The 11,165-nt window shown below is 38.9% G+C and overlaps 1 pseudogene; it reads left to right on the forward strand.

The window, feature by feature from the left end:
* Window positions 1–3,570: 3,570 nt before the first annotated feature.
* Window positions 3,571–4,681, forward strand: LOC116532801 (annotated as a pseudogene).
* The last annotated feature ends 6,484 nt before the right edge of the window (window positions 4,682–11,165 follow it).

The raw sequence follows: 11,165 nt of genomic DNA on the forward strand, positions 1-11,165 counted from the left end.
TACCACACCAGACTGGTCTCCTAAAGGGCTGGACCCACGTCATCTATCTCTGAACCTCCAGCACTTACCAACAGGAATCTGACACATTAGGATCAGCTTAATGAATGCTTGCTGAATGAATAAATAACTTGTTCCCATTTTCTTATCTTCATCTTCTGTCCTCCCTACCATGGATCTCTGTGTTGATCCTCTTTCTTCATCACCTTCTCCCTGCACATTTCATCACTGCCAATCCTCCTTCCTCATCCTGAGCCATTTTCCCACTGCCCATAGTGGTGGCTGAACTGTTTTCATTCCATAGAACTCAGACCAAAGCCAGGCAGCTGTGGCTATAACTCACCTCTGCCTTCGACACCTAAATGAAGCTACCATCGCAAGCCTCAAGTTGTGCTGAGCCTTGTTCATGTTCAGATCAGTTTCTGTCTCTACCATATTATTAGGTTTGCACATATAATCCAATAGTGATAGTGAAACCGCCATGGTCTTTCTGTGTTCCATCACTGAGGTTAATCCAATTTGTTCATCATAATGAAGTCACACTGTTACCTACTGGAGTCACTCTGCAGGAAGTAACTTCCTCCTGCAAGCTCCCCATCATTCAGAGGATTTTTTTTTTAATACACTAGAAATTTGTGGGAAAACATTTATCCTAAGTATTTTTCTTCATATTATCAGTTCTTAGGATGAACTGTAGAATGGACAGCATCTCTGAGAAGGAAGAACACATGCATATGAAGAGAAACTCCTCATAAGGTCGGAGCCAGAGGAGGCAGGATGCAGGTGATGTGGTCCCTTCAGTACAATAGACAGGCAAGTTCCATCTCCTGGACTCCGCTTTACTGCCCATCTGATCTTGACGTCTGACTGTGAGCCCTGATTCTACGGCTGGGCAAAAATAGGTCTGGACCAAAGTGGGGTTCTTAGGATAGCTAGTCCCTAAATCTTATTTAGTCAGAAGCTCCTCACAAACCTAATTTTCTAGAAGTGCCCTCTTCCTCCCCCAACGCTTCATAAACATCAATAAGGTGTCCCCTGAGTTAATGGCCCTTTAAACCTCAAAATATAGTGAGGCCTGGTGCAGTGGCTCACACCTATCATCCCAGAACTCTGGGAGGCTGAGGCAAGCAGATCATTTGAGCCCAGGAGCTCAAGACCAGCCTAGGCAACATGGGAAAGCACCATCTCTCAAAAAAAATACAAAACTTTGCCAGGCATGATGGCATGTGCTAGGAGTCCCACTACTTGGGGAGCTAAGGTGAAAGGATTATGGCCATAATCGCACTGCAGCACACCAGCCTGGGTGACAGAGCAAGACCCTGTCGCAAAAAATAGGGGGTAGGGATTTCTTCCCTTGTAGAGAAACACCTTATTTTCAGACTTACCAAAGTGCCATGTTAATTGCAATTTACTTGTATAATTCAACAGCCATCATAAAGAACTAAAAAGAAAAATCACCATTTAGCACCAAAAGGAGAATTATACTAGCTCCTATTTTTCACATGATTAATAATTCTAATCTTGCTAGTTTCATTAGGAACCTTCTGGACTAAAGAAGAGACTTTGTCTAACAGGGTTGATGAGGGTGACTCACGATGATTTTTAAGTGTGGCAACATATGTAAGAAAGGAAGAAAGAAACGGAGAAAGATTAAATGGTGAATTAAATCCTCCAAGCATTTTTTCCTGTTTAAATGGAAACTATTCTGTGAAGATTAGATAAATAAAAGCTTTAGCAAAATTAACCAAGAAATGAGCAATATATCAAATGGAAGTTTTTTCAGTTTGTAGAGAAGCTACAAAAGCTGTTCCATCAGATAATCGCCAACCTCCTCTCCACTCTTCCCAAAGTTAACAAACTACAACCTGAGAGGTATTTCAAACTGTAAACTACAGAACTAAAGTGACTATTTCTATCATTTATATATTTATGCTTAGGGTTCCTTCCTCTCTGAGGAATGATTGTTTCAGTCATCCTAAACATTTCAATGTTTTTTTTAACGCAAAGAGATAGCTGGCTACTTTTGTATAGATTTGTTCAAGAATAAACATTAACTGGCATTGAAAGGCTGCTCTTAGAGTATATTATGCATACTAGTACTCGCCAGAATAAAGTTTCAGTTATTACACCTACATTTATAGATATACACATATGTGTGTCTATATACAGACAAGTAGACTTTTATATAGAGAGACTCTGTGTATATGAAAATGAGACCTTTATTTGCTTGTGTAATGTGCCAAAATATTAAAATTAGAAACTTCAGCCAAGCGCTTCACAGTTTTGCTTGAAAATATCTTTTAAATTCATGCAAAGTTGATTCACTTTCTTGAGAGTCTCAAAAGAATCAGGGGCCAATCTCAGTTTTACAATTTATTAGGTTCTTAAGACTGCATTTAAAAAGAAAAAAGGGGGAAGAAATCCATCCCCAAAAGAAAAGAAATGGTTAAAATTAATCAGCGTAAATTTATGATAAAAGGAAATTATTTCTTAACCATCATGATTCTCCTCCTTAATCAGAGAATTAGGAATTAGATTTGGTCCCTAAAACTCTCCTGACTTTCTAACACAAATGTTATTTGAAGGACACTAATGCCTGGCCATTAACGTAAGTTATGAAAATGAGAATAGCTGGATTACATTCCCAGAAAATTTATTCATCCTTCACATTACACTCAACTTCTTGAAAACTTCCCTGGTCCCTGCTACTCATCTTTTTTCCAGATGTTCATTGCACATCTTCACCTGATTTATGTTTCCCTTCCAAGCAGGTATGATCTGCTTATGTGTGTATCACCCCAACAAGACTGTAAGTTCCTAAGGGCAAAATCTCGGTCATTCTCAGCTTCATAAGACTTAAAGTAGTGTCTTTCTTTCTGTCTGAGATAAGTAAATGCCAACTGCATTACAAAACTAATATGGAAGGAAGGAAGGAAAGAAGAAAGGAAGGGAGGGAGGGAGGGAGAGAGAGAGAGAGAGAGAGAGACAGAGACAGAGAAAGCGAGAGAGAAGAAAGAAAGAAAGAGAGAAAGAAAGAAAGAAAGAAAGAAAGAAAGAAAGAAAGAAAGAAAGAAAGAGAAAGAGAAAGAGAAAGAGAGAAAGAGAGAGAAAGAAAGAAAGAGAAAGAGAGAGAAAGAGAGAGAGAAAGAAAGAGAGAGAAAGGAAGGAAACACAGCTGACATCTACATTTTCAGATGGTGTGGGTCACTGCCATCATTCACTGCTATTAACAGCTACAATTCTGTGACCCTAAGACATGAGCCAAGGATTGGACAGCATCTCAATGCCGACCAACACATTTTCAGAATAGTTCCAACTGCTCTGTTATTAATCACAACATCCTTCCTCATTTCAGTATCTCTCCATAAATTAGATTCTCCCTGCCTCAAATAAATTACATCAGGAAAGATCCTGGTCATCAGATCCAGCACTAGAATAAAAAATTACTGTACCAAAAGAGATATGCTATTCACTCATTCATCTATTCACTCATTCATTCACCCACTCATTCCACTGATTGTTCTCTATTTGTTTGTATCTTTGTTTCTTTATTTATTTTTATAATAATCAGATGTGACCCTTTCCTGATGTGGCCTGCGTGGTGTCGGCTCATGGGTCTCAGAGACCCGAAAATTAAGAGCATTTTTACGCCCCAGGGGCCTCTCGTGGCAGCTCTGCGGCCATCACCATGCCACAGAACCAATATATTGAATTACATCGCAAACGCTATGGATACCATTTGGATTACCATGAGAAAAAGAGAAAGAAGGAAAGTCTAGAGGCTCATGAACGTTCAAAGAAGGCAAAGAAAATGATTGGTCTGAAAGCTAAGCTTTACCATAAACAGCGCCACGCTGAGAAAATACAAATGAAAAAGACTATCAAGATGCATGAAAAGAGAAACACCAAACAAAAGAATGATGAGAAGACTCCACAAGGAGCAGTACCAGCCTATCTGCTGGACAGAGAAGGACAATCTCGAGCTGAAGTACTTTCCAATATGATTAAACAAAAACAAAAAGAGAAGGCAGGAAAATGGGAAGTCCCTCTGCCTAAAGTCCATGCCCAGGGAGAAACAGAAGTATTAAAAGTTATTCGAACAGGAAAGAGAAAGAAGAAGGCATGGAAGAGGATGGTTACTAAAGTATGCTTTGTTGGAGACGGCTTTACAAGAAAACCACTTAAATATGAAAGATTCATAAGGCCAATGGGCTTACATTTCAAGAAAGCCCATGTGACACATCCTGAACTGAAAGCCACCTTTTGCCTACCAATACTTGCTGTAAAGAAGAATCCCTCATCCCCACTGTATACAACTTTGGGTGTTATTACCAAAGGTACTGTCACTGAGGTAAATGTGAGCGAATTGGGTCTTGTGACGCAAGGAGGCAAAGTTATTTGGGGAAAGTATGCCCAGGTTACGAACAATCCTGAAAATGATGGATGCATAAATGCAGTCTTACTGGTTTGACAGCAATTAAATATATAATTAGAGGACTACACACCAATTGGAAAAACTGCCATTACTGTACTGTTTCTCAATACTACCAAATAGCCATACATGTCTGCAATCGAGATTTATTGTAAACATTAAAATAGTCCCGTTGTATAAATGGTCTTTATTTTGAAATCTACTTAGACCCCCATGTTAATAAAACTGATTGAAAAAAAGCAAAAAAAATAATAATAATAATCAGATGTGCAGAATTAGATTAATCCTAATCCTCAGTTCAGAAGATGCTATCACCCTGATTTCACGTGTGGCTCTACTTCATCTCAATTCATTTTATTTTATTGTTGGTTTATTCTGATAATGTAATAAATTCCCTCGATCTCAACATCCAGCTACATAAGTAGAACATTGACAGTAACTTAAATCTGTTTCTTCTCTGTTTTGTCCCCTTTTCTTCTCATGTGAGGAAACCACTCTCAGTCCTTTATTAGCCCCTCATTTATTACCTCCCATAGTCATTTTAGTTTATCTCATATTTTTCTATGCCTAAACAACATCTTTATTCATATGTATCCAAAAGTACTTCATTAATGTTTTTATATCAGAAAAAAGCAGATATTTTGTTTTATTGAGATACTCAACAAGCTTTGATCAAGGTACACATGCATGGCATGTAGGCATGGTTCAATCATCTCTAGGCAGAGGTTTCAGGCCTGGAGAGGATAAAATCACTCTTTCTTTTGGCTGGTCCCCTTGTCCCTAAGCCACAGCCTCAGTCCTGTGCCCAGAAGTGTGTTAGGAGCTAGAATTGTTTCCTCTCCTCTGCCATTGGCTGGTCCTCCCAGGAAGAACATGAATTGTCAGTGGGCCTTAACCAAACTCATATTTGCCATTTGAGGGCCAGCTTCATAACATTGCACTCGCTCGGTCAGTATTACTTCTCCCCTGTGCCGTTTTTTATATTGCTGCTCTAAAAATATGTTTCTATTACATGCACATGTTTAATCTTACAATTTAAAAGGATTATAACTCATTATCCACAGACGCAAGAGTGACCCAAATGATATAAACAAACAGTTGAAGAAAGAATGATCCACCATGCAGCTGCGTGTGATACCACACCCCTCTTTATCCTGCTCCTTCCCTTCTTGAATGCTATCATCTCACTCAGTCCTGGTCAGGCTCCAGTGGATTTCTCGGTAGTTTCAATGGCTTGAGTTTCCATCCTGTGTCATCTCTTTCCCTCTCTGTGGCTCTACTCAGATAAAAGGTACCTGTCAGTTGTAGGAAGAGGCAAAAGGCAATAGGTCCAAACCATATGAAAAATATTATCCTCTCTTGTGTTTGTATTTCACTTTACAACCTCTCAGTGTCTTCATAGACAGTATCTTATTTGAATTTAACAAAAGGCTTTTGTGATCTGTGGGCTAGGCATTTTAGAGAAGACAAAACTGAAACTCAGAGCAGTCAAGAAACCTGACCAAGTTCACATGGTGACAAGAGTAGGCAGGACCCAGAGTTTCTGATTCCTAACTTAGTCCTTTCCCTTGTAAACTCTTCTCTCAGTGTCTGCAGGCCAACACCCACAAACAAGAAATGGTCATCAACCTACAGCCTTTCTGCGGAAGATTGGAATTGCATGTTGTTTCAAAATAACATGCAGTGCTCTGCCTTCCGTGTTCAGCTATTTTTCTCACGACATTTGCAACAGAATAGCTATGGGGCAAAACAATCTTTGGAAAAGCATCTTGGCTTATTTTCAATTTCAGTCTCTGGCTCCATTTTATATCACATTTATGGAAAGGCATCCTAAAGACATGCTGCTAAGTTTATGTTTAAGAGCTTTGTAGGCAGTCCATTTAAAAGCAGACACTTCCTTACATAATCCTGAAATATGCCAATCCTGCCATTGTCACGCTATTCTTTGAAAGTGCATCCTCAAAGTGATGTTAACAAACAGCCCTGATAGACAACAGTTTACAGCCATCTATTCCACTAGAACCTAAGGAAATGTAATTTATTCTGTTTATCCAGCTCTATGGGGTTAATGGACTCCCTTCATTCATCTTGTCAATAGAAAGGTTGATGACTACAGCCCTATGCACAAACAAAACTACTTGTTCAGCTTCACCTCAGCCCTGATCACTTTCCCCACCACTGTCATGTTTTGGTTCATAGAGTCTCCCATCAAGAACAGCACTGCTTAATTACCCTCCATAATTCATAACTAATCATGGGCATTGCACGAAGGAATGAAATGTAAAGATCCATTTAAAAACATAGGGTATATTTCATACCTTGAATATTATCAGCATCCTGATTGATTTCATTTCAGTTTCCATTTTTAATCCTGGCATTGCATGTACAGGACGCATAAGAATCTGCTGTTATAGGCAGCATTAATCTGCACTTTGTTAAAGAATGGCTTCTCACAACCAGCCCACAACTAGCTCAATCTACGGTATGACTCTAGTTCCCTGACATTCGGCTACACGTCCTTCTGGCCTTTTGCAGGTTGTGGAAGCCCTCACAAGGCACCTGCAGTCTCCAAGGATTTATGAAACTGCCCTGGATTCCCTGGGGCTCTGCAGGCTGATGTGAGTCTGAGTAGAAGGGGCAGGCGGGTGTACCAAGCAGCCGGTTTTTATTCTGGCATTTGCCAGAAGGGAAATTGCTAAAATATTTTAGGGCCCCCTCAGGAGTATAAAAATGTCACACTGCTGTAGCTTTTATCCCTCACTGAAATCAATGTTTTCTAAAAGAGAGCTTTTAATATCCTTATAAGAGCTTTGCTTCTGATCCTGCGTATATTAATTAAGCACATGCTTTTGGCCAGGGTTTTTAATAACTACATTTCCATAACAATCAGCAATTAATCACCTTCACCTCTCAATTGCAGAAACTGAGGCTGGAGGACTGAGTGCCCCGCCCAGGTCACACAGCATAAGGGGCAGAAGCAGAATTTGAACGTGGCTTCTGGGAATCTAATGCTTGTCACCCTTTATTGTCACTGCATCTCACCATACTCTGGTTATGCATCTGTAGAGGGAGAGAAGTTCAGCTAAAATTAAATAGATTGTGCCTGAGTTCCCTATGGTGTGATTCACTCTCGTTATTTCACCAAATATTTATCGAGAAACTACTATGTACCAGGCACTCTTTTAGATGCCAAAGATATAGTGCAGATCAAAACAGACAAAACTCCCAGCCTCACAGAGTTTACATTTGCTTTGAATCATAGTCAATACACAAGGTATAAATAGTAAAATATATATTAGCAAGCACTAAGTACTAAGAAGCAATTAGAGAAGAGAAATATGAAATGTCACAAGTTGAAAAAGGTAGAAATTTTCAGTAGTATGGCCAGAGAGGGTCTCTTTGAGAAAGAAACTTTTTAAATCTTTCTTGGCATTTTAGTTGCCTTCAATTATCTCATTGGTATTTGTTCTTTGGGATCGTCATAGGGAATACAATCATTTTGTTTCTAGGAAATAAATTGTGAGAATTAACTTAATAATGCTAATCAGCTCTCCCATTGAATCCACTTTGCTTGGGCTAGTGATGAGGAAGCAGCTAAGGACCAAAAGCCGTGGGTGTGGTTTGGGCAGTTCTTGGCTACTGCAGAGGCCACAGGGCCGATGAGCATGAGGCTCTGAATTCACTCTTCCTGCAGTCACATTTGGATGCCCTTGATTACAAGCTTGTAACTTTCAGCATGTTACCCAACTTTACCATGCGTTAGAAAAATCTGTTGAATGGAAATACTGGTAGTACTCACCACATAGGACTGCTGTGAGATATATGTGAGAATAATCCCTGACGTCTGTACTCAGAAAAGGGTCTGGCGTATGTAATTTATATATGTAATGTACATGCACAAATGAATGAAACATTAGTTAATAAATGAAACATTAGGTTTGGTGGCATAGTCTTTAAAAATAAAGAAGTAAAGGATAGCCATTCAATCTTATTTCTCTAAACAAAACAGGTATCAGCATAGATCAGGAGTAGCAAATATCCAGCACAAGAAAAATGTTTTTAATTTAAGGTGTGAATATAAAATAAAAAGGCAGAGCTTCTTAGAAAAGAGTTGCAAAAGCGATTCCCTAAACATCTTGAAAAATAGCAGAACTGACCTCAGTTCAGGATTTTAAAGAATAACATTCATTGAGACACAGATTGTTCAGGTGACTATTTTTCATTAGTTAATAAAACATAGCGAACCCATCAAGGATAAAGACTACATACCGCTTTTGTCTGTGTACTCCTGATCACAAGGCATGTGTAAAGAGGCCTAGACAAAATGGCCATAGGAGCCACAGGAAGTGTCCAGTGACAATTTGGGTCTGAGCACGGCAAGCTCGAGCTTTGTTGTAGGTTCGTGGCTTTCAAACTCTGCTCCAGATTGTCCTGGGGTCCCCCAAAATGCTTGCAGGGCTACAACTTGACAATAGAACAGAGCTCTAGGCTCCTGACCTCACTTGGACTATCCTGCATTTTCATGTTCATTAATTTTTTAATATTGGGTGCCTTATAAGAATTTATTATAATTTTTTAAAATTCCATCACTTAAAAAATGGAATATCATTACTTTTATAATAGAATATGGTTTCCATGCTGGTATGCTTTCAGGATCTAGCCTAGTGCCTGACTGATAAGAGTTCTTCTGTGACTATTTGCTAAGTGACTGGATCATGTTACAAACCAGAATAAACCCATATGACATAGCTAATAGGAAGTCGGCTCCATCCAACTTCACCTAGCACAAGCACTTACAAATTTCAATATTGAACCAAAATGGCCAGGATGGCTAAGGATCTTTTTAAAATCACTAAATCCACCCAGAACTTTAAAATGAGAGAGGTAATGTAATGGTAGATTAACAGATAATTAATTAAAAGAAGAGTGAGAAGGACAGAATCTGACATCTGTTATATCTGAGCTGAAATTCTTTATTAGCTGTGTGGCACGGGGCAAGTAACTTAACCTGGCTAAGCCTCAGTCCAGTTGTAAAATGGGGATAATAATACTATCTATTTGATTGAATTTCAGTGCAGATTCAATGAGATAGTCCATTGAGAGTTCTTAGCACAATGTGTGGCACACAAAAAGTGTTCAGTAAACATTACTTCAAATAATATATACACACACACATATGTTTTATAATATATAGTGAACATATATGTGTTCATTAGAATTTTAAAGCTAAGAAAGATGTTAAGAAATTATATAGTCCTATGATTTTGATATGTTTATTAGCAGTAAGACCCTTTATTCAAATACATGGGGAAAAAAAACAACATATGAGTTCTCTGGCCAAATCAAGAGGTTAGGTTAGAAAGCCCATTTCTCCCCTCATCACACACACATACACACACATACACACACACACACACACACCCCATCTGTGCCAGAGCTCGCATAGATAGTACTCTGTGTTTTAATTACTCTTATCATCATCTAGCAAAACGCTAAGGCTCTTTGGAAAAGATTTAACTATTAATCAAATCCAGCTCCCTTATGGGTCAACAGAATAAAAAGTTTCAGAATAATGAAGACATTTGCCTGATGTTTATAGAATATCCAAAACAGATAGCTACTGTTTATTGAATACTAACTATACAACAGGTACCACTTTAACCAGTTTACCTATATTACCCTAATTTTTCAACAGCTCTAGGAACTAGGTATTATTATCATTCACACACACATACATACACACACACACACACACAAATACACACTAAATAAACTGGCCAGGATGGGCACAGTGGCTCACGCCTGTAATCCCAGCGCTTTGAAAGGCCGAGGCAGGTGGATTACTTGAGGTCAGGAGTTCAGGACCAGCCTGGCCAACATGGTGAAACCCCATCTCTACTAAAAATACAAAAATTAGCTGGGCTTGGTAGTGCATGCCTGTAATTCTAGCTACTTAGGAGGCTGAGGCAGGAGAATCACTTGTACCTGGGAGGCAGACGTTACAGTGAGTCGAGATGGCACCACTGCACTCCAGCCTAGGTGACAGAGTGAGACTCTGTCTCCAAAAATAAATAATAAAATAAATAAAAATAATAAATTGGCCAAGGTCCTAGATGTGGTAAGTGCAAGAGTCTGTGTTTAAACCAGGTTTATGTAATTTGAAACCCTCAACTTCATTACACTGTGATCTTTATAACCCAGGAATCCTGATTCCCCATTTCATTAACTTATACTTTGCCTTAACATAGTTCTAGATACCCTAATTGATTTACTTCTTTTCATGTGAGAATATGAAAGGCCATCTCTGATTCACAAATGAACCAAGTCACATTTTTAATAAGTCTGATGTCTCAGCAAGGGATCTAAGCTGTCTATATATAATCAATACTGTTGGAGTCAACTCAATCAGCCTGTATCAATCATGCTGGTCGATCATCTTTAAATGTTAGTTTGAGGACAAAATAGAGCAATCAGAGGGTTATATAAGGCTTTCAGTTCTCTTCTCTCTATTTTGGCTCTATTTCAAGAACACCTCACTCTAAAATACTGACATCACAGCCCCCTGATTGCAGAGAGCACTTCTGTGATCAAGTTCCCAGGGAGCAGCTCTGGCAGCCCTGGAGATGGAGTTATCTAATCAATTTTTCTGTGTATATCCCATGAGCCTTTATACATTAGACATTTGTTGCCATACTTAAAACTCATTATTGGATCATAAAAGCCAACACAGCTACAC

This window comes from Sapajus apella, unplaced genomic scaffold (genome assembly GCF_009761245.1).
Source record: "Sapajus apella isolate SASKATOON/1434 unplaced genomic scaffold, GSC_monkey_1.0 scaffold3, whole genome shotgun sequence".
NCBI lineage: Eukaryota > Metazoa > Chordata > Mammalia > Primates > Cebidae > Sapajus > Sapajus apella.